We start from the raw sequence: 10,344 nt of genomic DNA on the forward strand, positions 1-10,344 counted from the left end.
AGGAGATTAGTCCTGGGTGTTCATTGGAAGGACTAATGCTGAAGCTGAAATTCCAATACTTTGGCCACCTCATGCGAAGAGTTGACTCATTGGAAAAGACCCTGATGCTGGGAGGGATTGGGGGCAGGAGGAGAAGGGGATGACAGAGGATGAGATGGCTGGATGGCATCACCGACTCGATGGACATGAGTTTGAGTAAACTCCTGGAGTTTGTGATGGACAGGGAGGCCTGGGGTGTTGCGATTCATGGGGTCGCAAAGAGTCGGACACGGCTGAGCGACTGAACTGAACAGAAACCTGACTTGGATCATTTCAATTAGAGGTAATTACCTGTCACTCATTTTCCAGGCTTAAATCAATTCATAAGCGTTGAAAGACAATTCCCCATGTTTATTTTTGTTTGTTTTTCCTTTTTGGGGGGCCATGAGGCACCACTTATAGTCTCTTAGTTTCCAAGACCAGGGATTGAACCCAGGCCCTAATCAGGGCCTTGGCATTGAAAACATGGAATTTTAACCACTGGACCACCAGGGAATCCCCACCATTTTTGGCAGTTCTTTTGAGCTGAGTTATAAACAGATTTTCTTTTAACTATCTTTATAAGGCTATTTACATAGCAAGCAACTGTGGAAGACAGAGATAGCACTTCCTTCTGAGAGAGAACAGATTTGTTTTCAGATGAGAATAATAAAATAATGCCTTGTCCTCGGCCAAAGTTCTGCAGATTTGTTTGCAACTCATTGTAGAAGACTGGAGTTGTTTAAGCCTGGTATTCTTTAGCTGAGATGCAAATTCATTGAGGACCCAGCATTTCCTTGGGTCATCATACCACATGACTCTTTGGGAATTGCGGGCATAGGGGAACCAACACAAAAATGAAGCTCTCTATCAGCTGTGGTGGTTTAGTCACTAAGTAATGTCTGAATTTTGCAACCCCGTAGACTGTAGCCCACCAGGCTCCTCTGTCCCTGGGATTTCTCAGTCAGGAGTACTGGAGTCAGTTGCCATTTTCTTTTCCAGGGGATCTTCCAGACACAGGAATCGAACCTGGCTCTCCTGTGCTGCAGGCAGTCTCCTGCATTGCTGGTGGATTCTTCACCAACTGAACCACAGGGAAGCCCTCTATCTGCTGGGCATGGGTAATAAAATCTTTTGTTTCTGACCCAGGAGACTCTTGTTTTGTGCCATTATCCATGAGACTGTGGCAGGTTAATCTGTTGAACAGAATAAACCTCAGATTCCTCACAGTTCTGAACAACCCAAAGTTCTGTGACTGTAATGGAGACTCAGTTCCTATAATGAGAGGAGTAGTTACCTTATGTGGGCTTCCCAGGAGACTCAGTGGTAAAGAATCCGCCTGCCAATGCAGGAGCCGCAGGAGATGTGGATTTGATCCCTGGCTCAGGAAGATCCAGTGTTTAACTTTATAGATTCAACAAATATTTGAGTGCCTCAAGGTTTTATAATATTCACAAGTTATCAAACCTTGTTGATAGGTTGTTTTGTACTATCAGAGTATATATGTTAGCCACTCAGTCATGTCTGAGTCTTTGCAACCCCATAGTTTTTCCAGTAGTCATGTATGGATGTGAGAGTTGCACTATATATGTGAGAAAGCTGAGTGCAGAAGAATTGATGCTTTTGAATTGTGGTGTTGGAAAACACTGTTGAGAGTCCCTTGGACTGCAAGGAGATCCAACCAGTCCATCCTAAAGGAGATCAGTCCTGGGTGTTCATTGGAAGGACTGATGTTGAAGCTAAAATTCCAATACTTTGGCCACCTGATGTGGAGAGCTGACTCATTGGAAAAGACCCTTATGCTGGGAAAGATTGAGGGCAGGAGGAGAAGGGGACGACAGAGGATGAGATGGTTGGATGGAAACACGGACACAATGGACATGGGTTTGGGTGGACTCCAGGAATTGGTGATGGACAGGGAGGCCTGGCGTGCTGCGGTTCATGGTGTCGCAAAGAGTCAGACACGACTGAGCAACCAAATTGAACTGAACTTAGACTGTAGCCCACCAGCCTCCCCTGTCCACGGAATTCTCCTAGGAAGAATACTGGAATGGGTTGCCATTCCCTTCTCTAGAGGATCTTCCCAACCCAGGGATCGAGCCCAGGTCCCCTGCATTACAGGCAGATTCTTTACTGTTTGAGCCACGAGGAAAGCCATCAGAGTGTAAAGATACTGAAATTGAAATTTTGTAAAAGGATTTTGAGATTGATGTAATGAAGCCTGCTGCTTCTATGAAAGGCCTCATGGATGGTTCAAGCAAAATACTGAAAGTCATCATTAAATCTAAACAGCTGTGTCTGAGAAGAGTTTTGGACTCAAGAGTAAAAAGAGAGTGTTTATCCCAACACAGTATCTTTGCCTCTTATTATAGCCAGAAAGCAGCATTTAAAACCCTCTGTAGGTATGTAAGGGGTTAGGCTTTCTCTGACTCTCCTGAAAACAGATTGACCCCCTGACCCTGGAAGCAGCACTATGCTGATTAGAAACAGAACCTATTTCTTTTGAAGAAAGAAAGAATTTGTTGTCTCTTTTGGAATCTTCATTGTATCTTTCCTGGAGCAAACCTAGATCAAATTTTAAGAAATCTATGACTCTGTGATTCTATTATTTAAATCCCAATTATAAAAGTAGAATAGATGAGGTAGAGAAATGTCATTTCCCGCTCAAGGCTACTTTCAAAATCTCTGTCACAGGTAGAACTGGAACACAAGCCTCCCTCAGAGTATTAACAGTCACATTTCCTATTTGTCATAGTCTTTTACCTAAAAGTCTTTTTTTATATTTAAATAATACATATATTTTAAAGGGTATGAGCTACAACTATATCATCTCATTTTCCAAGTCTTATAAGCTAGACTGCTCACGACCATCTCATAAATGATGAGAAAAATTCTTCAGATCATGATACTGTGAATTTAATGTCATCTTTAAAAGAAGGATTCTTTGTGCTAAAAACAGGTGTGCCGGTATGACTACATGGCTGTCCCATATTGAAGAGCCATCTATTTCACAGTTAAGCTCTACACACGGAAATAAACAGCCATATGGCAAACAAACTTACTTTTTACTGCTTCATTTTATTTGTTTCAAAATACTGCAATGCCACAAATCCAGAATATTAACAACACTCCATCTGGAGAAATGTAAGTTTTGGAGCCCCAAACCAGCATGTTACATTCCCACAAAACTTCAGAACTTCAATTGACTCCAAACTTGGAACAGGCTTTATGTCAACCCAGCATGTCTACCTAATGTTACGCTAGTGGCTCAATTACAAATGTGTATAAAATGGGAAAGTTCACATTTCTGGAAATAGTTTTAAAACTTGGTCCCCTTATGTACCATTCTAATAGGCTGTGTTACAATGCTTATTAATAAGTAGAGTTAAAAATTTATTTAAATTTATTTATCCCTGTTTTGCAAGAAGAAAAAAGAACATGTAGAGGATCTGAGATTATGTTTGATCTGCATTGAGAATCCTAGCTGTTTGGATTAGAAATAAGTGACCAATGTCCAACAATAAATTCACCAAAAATTTTATTTATACTTATTTGTATTTTCTAGGCAGAGCACAAGAGAAGAAAATGAACAGAAGATGAGTTCTGATTTCAAGGGATTTAATATAAAGATCTACAATAGATTGCAATCAGTCTGAAGATCTGTTAGATAACTGCTCTATTTGGTGAGAAGTTAAAGGCACTTTTTAACTGCAAGTTATATCTTCTCTGCCCATTGGGGAAGCTGCAGAATTTGAATGGTGAAATCAGTAAAATGAACTAATGAAATTCAGGGTTATATTTTTATAAAAATTCCTAGCACACTGTTGGTTTATTTCTTTGTTTTTGATTTGTTTCCATTTTCCTTTAAGCCATATTAAAGATATTTAATTGTAAAGTATTGTGAAAATGTGGGATCGACATACATAGAATCTACTGTATATCCCAGGGAACTCTATTCAATGCTCTGTTGTGACCTAAATGGGAGGAAATTCAATAAAAGGGGATATGTGTGTGTGTGTGTGTGTGTGTGTGTGTGTGTGTGTGCACGTGCTCAGTATCTAAGTCTTGTCAGACTCTTTGAGACCCCGTGGACTGTAGTCCACCAGGCTTCTTTGTCCATGGGATTTTCCAGGCAGGAATACTGAAGTGGGTTGCCATTCTACTACCAGGGGATTTTTCCAATCCAGGAATTGAAGTCAAGTCTCCTATGACTTCTGCATTGGCAGGCAAAATCTTTACCATTGAGTCACCTGGGAATCCCGTGTGCTTGTGTGTGTGTGTGTGTGTGTGTGTGTGTGCGTGTGTATGTGTATGGCTGGTTCACTTTTCTGTATAGCAGAAATTAACACAACATTGTAAAATTATTTTACAATGTTGTAATTGTAAACTGTTTTCCAAAAAAACTAATTTTAAAAGTATAACTACCCTAAAATAGGCATAAATGCATCAGTTCTGTTCAGTCACTCAGTTGTGTATGACTCTTTGCTACTCCGTGGACTGCAGCACGCCAGGCCTCCCTGTCCATCACCAGCTCCCGGAGTCTATTCAAACTCATGTCCACCGAGTCAGTGATGCCATCCAACCATCTCATCCTCTGTCGTCCCCTTCTCCCACCTCCAATATTTCCCAGCATCAGACTCTTTTCCAATGAGTCAGTTCTTTGCATCAGGTGGCCAAAGTATTCAGCTTCAACATTAGTCCTTCCAATGAATATTCAGGACTGATTTACTTTAGGATGGACTGGTTGGATCTCCTTGTAGTCCAAGGGACTCTCAAGAGTCTTCTCCAACACCACAGTTCAAAAGCATCAATTCTTCGGCACTCAGCTTTCTTTATAGTTCAACTCTCACATCCATACATGACTATTGGAAAAACCATAGCCTTGACTAGATGGACCTTTGTTGACAAAGTAATATCTCTGTTTTTTAATATGCTGTCTAGATTGGTCATAACTTTCTTTCCAAGGAGTAAGCATCTTTTAATTTCATGGCCGAAATCACCATCTGCAGTAATTTTGGAGACCCCAAAATTAAGTCTGTCACTATTTCCACTGTTTCCCATCTATTTTCCGTGAAGTCATGGAATCAGATGTCATGCTCTTAGTTTTCTGAATGTTGAGCTTTAAGCCAACTTTTTCATTCTCCTCTTTCACTTTCATCAAAAGGCTCTTTAATTCTTCTCTTTCTGCCATAAGGGTGGTGTCATCTGCATATCTGAGGTTACTGATATTTCTCCCAGCAATCTTGATTCCAGCTTATGCTTCATCTTTGATGTACTCCGCATATAAGTTAAATAAGCAGGGTAACTATATACAGCCTTGATGTACTCCTTTTCCTATTTGGAACCAGTCTGTTGTTCCATGTCCAGCTCTAGCTGTTGCTTCCTGACCTGCATACAGGTTTCTCAAGAGGCAGGTCAGGTGGTCTGGTAGTACCATCTCTTTAAGAATTTTCCACAGTTTATTGTGATCCACAGAGTTGAAGGCTTTGGCATAGTCAATAAAGAAGAAATAGATGTTTTTCTGGAACTCTCTTGCTTTTTTGATGATCCAACGAATGTTGGCAATTTGATCTCTGGTTCCTCTGCCTTTTCTAAAACCAGCTTGAAGATCTGGAATTTCACAGTTCATGTATTGTTGAAGCCTGGCTTGGAGAATTTTGAGCTTACTTTACTAGCATGTGAGATGAGTGTAATTGTGCGGTAATTTGAGCATTCTTTGGCATTGCCTGTCTTTGGGATTGGAATGAAAATTGACCGTTTCCAGTCCTGTGGCCACTTCTGTGTTTTCCAGATTTGCTGCACGCACACAACTTAATAAACATTTGTAAAGGGAATGTACCTGAAATAATCAGTTAACAGAGGTAAAAGATAAAACGTTGGCAGGGTTGCAGAGGCCCCTTGAATGTTATTTTGTGACCATAATCTCTTTCTGCCAAACTTAGAAGAAAAAATTAAACTTACTTATTTTCGTGTTCTTCAATTGTTTGGGTGTTTTTTTCCCCCTTAAGGTCTTAACACATATCTATCACTAAATTGAAGTTTACTAAAGGAATCAAGAAACATTTTCTGTAAATGCCAGATATTAATAGTAAGTACAGGTCTTTGCAGGCTATAGGAATCTTTGTTGTAACTACTCAACACTGTGACTATAGCACAAAAAGAACCATATGTATGCATGCTCAGTCATGTCTGACTCTTTGCAACCCTTTGGAGCTCGCCAGGCTCCTCTGTCCATGGGATTTTCCAAGGAAGAATACTAGAGCAGGTTGCTGTTCCCTCCACCAGGGGATTTTACTGACCCAGGGATCAAACCTGAGTCTGCAAGTCTTCTGCACTGGCAGACAGATTCTTTATATGAGTTCCCTGGGAAGATTAAAAAAAAAAAAAAAAGCCATCAATGTCAAAGTCAAAGTGTTAGTTACTAAGTTGTGTCTGACTCTTTGCAATCCCATGCACTGAAGCCCACCAGTTCCTCTGTCCATGGGGTTTCCTAGGCAGGAATACTGGAGTGGGTTGTCATTCCCTTCTTCAGGAGATCTTCCCAACCCAGGGATCAAACCTGGGTCTCCCACATTGCAGGCAGAGTCTTTACTGCCTCAGCCACCAGAGAAGCCAAAAAGAACCATAGGTAATGCGTAAAGGATGGAGCATGTCTGTGTTCCAATAAGACAATTTACATAAACAGATGTTAGACCAGATTTGACCCATGGGCCATAGTTTCTGACTCCTGGTCTGCTTTTTCTTGCTTTTGAATCAGAATCATAGCCTACTATTTTAGGTTTTTAGCTTTTTGCTTTTCTCACTCAACTTTACACTTGTAAAAGACATGCACTGATGCTGTAGTTTCTTCATTTTCATTGTTGTTTAATATTCTATTACATGAGTATTTCAAAATTCGTTTTTCCATTCTACTCTTGATGAGCATTTGAATTGCTTTAAGTTTTTGGCTATTACAATGCTGCTATGAATATTCTAGTATACAGTTCCAGGTGCACATGTGTATGAATTTTACTAGTGTATACCCTCATGGATGCAATTATTGGGCCAATGGGGATGCCTAACTTCAAGTATACTAGTTAGTGTCTATCTATGTTCCAAAGCGGTAAAATCTACTGACACTATCACCAGAATGGTATGTGAGTTTCAGTTATTCTCTATCCTTTTATATATTCAATTTTTGATAGATGGTCCATGTGTACTTAGAAATAAAGTTTGCATCATACACCTTGTTTAATTCCATTACTTTTGCTCATTATTTTGTATTTTATTTTTCTCTTGGAGGCAGCATATAATTGGTGTGGTGCTCCCAATAGGAAAGTGCTTGCCAGTAAACCAGAACATTTAGTCCATTTGCACTAAATGTAATCATTCTTGAAATTTTGGAGTTAAATAGCTTTCCTATGTAAGATTATCCCCCAACATTCTTTCATTTCCCTCTATCCTTTTTTTTTTTTTCTTTTGGTTTCAATCAGGATTTTTAATCATGTCCTACGTTTTACCCACTACCTACTGGGGACACTTAAACTGTGTTCTTTTTTGTGTTAGAAGATCTCATAATGTTGTTTTCCAATGAAATGTTATTGGTGGAAATTCCCTGAGATCTAGGATGAATGTGTTTTCTTCTACAGAGCGTTTTTCCCCCATATTTTAAAATTAGAGGATAATAGCTTTATAATATTGTGTTAGTATCTGCTATACAACAAAGTGAATCAGTTATAGTACATATATATACACATATATATGTGTGTGTATATATGTGTGTGTGTGTGTGTGTGTGTGTGTGTGTGTGTGTGTATGTGTATCCTCCTCCTTTTAAGCCTCCCTCCCACCTCACCCCATCCCACCCCTCTAGATCTTCAGGGAGCACCAAGCTGAATTTCCTGTGCTATACGGCAGCGTTCCACTAGCTATCTATTTCACACAGGGTGGTGTGTATATGACAGTACTACTCTCTCAGTTCATTCCATCCTCTTCTCTGGTTGCATCAGAGGATTTACATTTACTTCCCTCAGGAGCATAGGTCACCATCAGTTGCTGACTACTGCAAACCAAATCCATTGCTTTGAGTTTATCTGGCCTACCCAAGCTATGCACTACTGGATACAAGTCTACGTAAGGGCCACAGAGTCTCTGCATGCTTCTTTTTACTTCACCTTCTCTAACTCAGCTTCTTGGCAAACTTAGCTAGTGACTCTGAAAGTTGGGGAAGGTGGAAATATTTAGTTCTTGTTCAGCCTTAATTGAGACTGGTCCTTTTATTTCTAGCTCACCGTGAAGTTGTTGTTGTTCAGTCACTAAGTCATGTCCAACTCTTCGTGACCCCATGGACTGTAGCATGCCAGGCTCCTCTGTCCTCCACTGTCTCCTGAAGTTTGCTCAAATTCGTGTCCATTGAGTCAGTGATGTTATCTAACTATCTCATCCTCTGCTACCCCTTTCTCCTTTTGCCATCAATCTTTCCCAGCATCAGGGTCTTCTTCAATGAGTTAGCTTTTCGCACCAGGTAGCCAAAGTATTAGAGCTTCAGCAACAGTCTTTCCAATGAATATTCAGGGTTCATTTCCTTTAGAATTGACTAGTGTGATCTCCTTGCTGTCCAAGGGACTCTTCTCCATCACCACAATTCAAAAGCATCAATTCTTCAGTGCTCAGCCTTCTTTATGGTCCAACTCTCATTATGAAGAGGGCCTTCTAAAATGCCACATTCTCATCTCAATTTATCTTGATGTTGCATACTCATATTTGAACTATGGGTAAATGCCAAGACAAAAGATACTTTATTTCTCAGATGTGAAAACTTATCACTGAGGGGTTAAGTAACTTTCAGTGTCACATAAGTGTGAAGTCAGGATTTTATTTTATTTATTTTTGAAGTGCAGGCTAACTGAAGTAATAATTTATTAAAATGAAATAAAGAAAACATGGCTAAAAATGGAAGAAGGACTCATGTCAAAAATGTGTAAATTGAACGTATAATCAAAGAATTCATTGAGTTTAACCTTCTCTTTTAGCATGAAATTCTTATGAGGTCACCATACCTGTGGTGCCTCTTCTGGAACATTCATGCTGATCAGACCAGCATAACCCATGAAAATACCCCAGACCAAACAAGAAGGCAGACTCCGAAGTTGATCCTACACAGTACAGAGGACTCCAAACAGAATAATTCACAGAAAGAAATGGGTCTAGAAAACCAACACCTTGAGATTTCCACATAAAACCCTGCTGAGGGGTTGACACTTCCACGGGGTTGACACTTCCATGATGATTATTCCAACTGTTTTTTGTTTTTGCTTTTTTTTTAACAAAAGCTTTTTACTTTATATTGTAGCATAGTCCATTAACAATGTTCTGAGAGTTTCATGTGCATCGGAGAGTGACTCAGCCGTACACATACATGTTTCCATTCTCCCCCAAACTCCCCTCCCATCCAGGCTGCCACATAACATTGAGCAGAGTCCCCCATAGCATACAGTAGGTCCTTATTGGTTATCCATTTTAAATACTGTTTTAAACCATATAGTATAAGGTAAGTATAATATAAGTGAATGAAAAATGAAGATATAAGCATTTTGTCAGCCTGAGAAGATTATTTTCATCAGATGATTTTCTACAATATTTGACACTAGGTATGCACGATACTATTAGATAATTTTACTTAGGTCTTAAACAACTGAAAAGAGGAGTCATCAGGAATGGTTTTGTTAATTAGCTCTGGAATTGAAATATAAAACTAGAATTTGAATAAAGTGAACATAATTTTAAATAATAGATAAGCAAATTTAATGGATCAAGTTACTCAGTGAAAAAAATAAAACTTTCTTCACCACAAAAAAGAACAAACATTTCTTGAAATAAAAACAGATGTCTCCACTGGAGATTTCCATTTAATCTCCATTATTTGCCAATTTGTCTCCTTCCACCACAATCACAGGCATACAAAATTATGGAGAAAAAAAACATTTATAAGTGCATTCACCCTCTATGTTAAGGAAAGGAACTATGAAAAGCCTATAATTTAAAGGAATTCAGACAAACTCACCACAGAAGGGGATAGATTAAAGCGGGACATCTATTATAGGTGCACATATAATCTTGCTCTTTTTAGAACAGAAAATCAGATAGACCTAAGCCCCATTAATTCCCTGGTTTTAAAGAGCTAATAATCTATGGATAGGTGTGTCAGGACTGGATCATATATGTCAAAATTTCTTTGGCAGAATGGGAACAGGAAAAGCAAAATATAAGAAATTCTAGATAATTAAATGAATAAATATAGCTATCAAAACATCTAAGATATGAAATTATAGAATCAGTCTTGAGATA

At 39.2% G+C, this 10,344-nt stretch overlaps 1 long non-coding RNA gene across 1 annotated transcript; it reads left to right on the forward strand.

Moving 5' to 3' along the window:
* The first annotated feature begins 384 nt into the window (after positions 1-384).
* LOC122424068 lies at positions 385-9,517 on the forward strand. The gene is made up of 3 exons (XR_006264287.1): positions 385-398; positions 6,995-7,000; positions 9,330-9,517. It is a non-coding gene; the product is annotated as an uncharacterized LOC122424068 (long non-coding RNA).
* Positions 9,518-10,344: the final 827 nt, after the last annotated feature.

The sequence above is a fragment of the Cervus canadensis genome, chromosome 21, assembly GCF_019320065.1.
Source record: "Cervus canadensis isolate Bull #8, Minnesota chromosome 21, ASM1932006v1, whole genome shotgun sequence".
In the NCBI taxonomy this organism is placed as follows: Eukaryota; Metazoa; Chordata; class Mammalia; order Artiodactyla; family Cervidae; genus Cervus; species Cervus canadensis.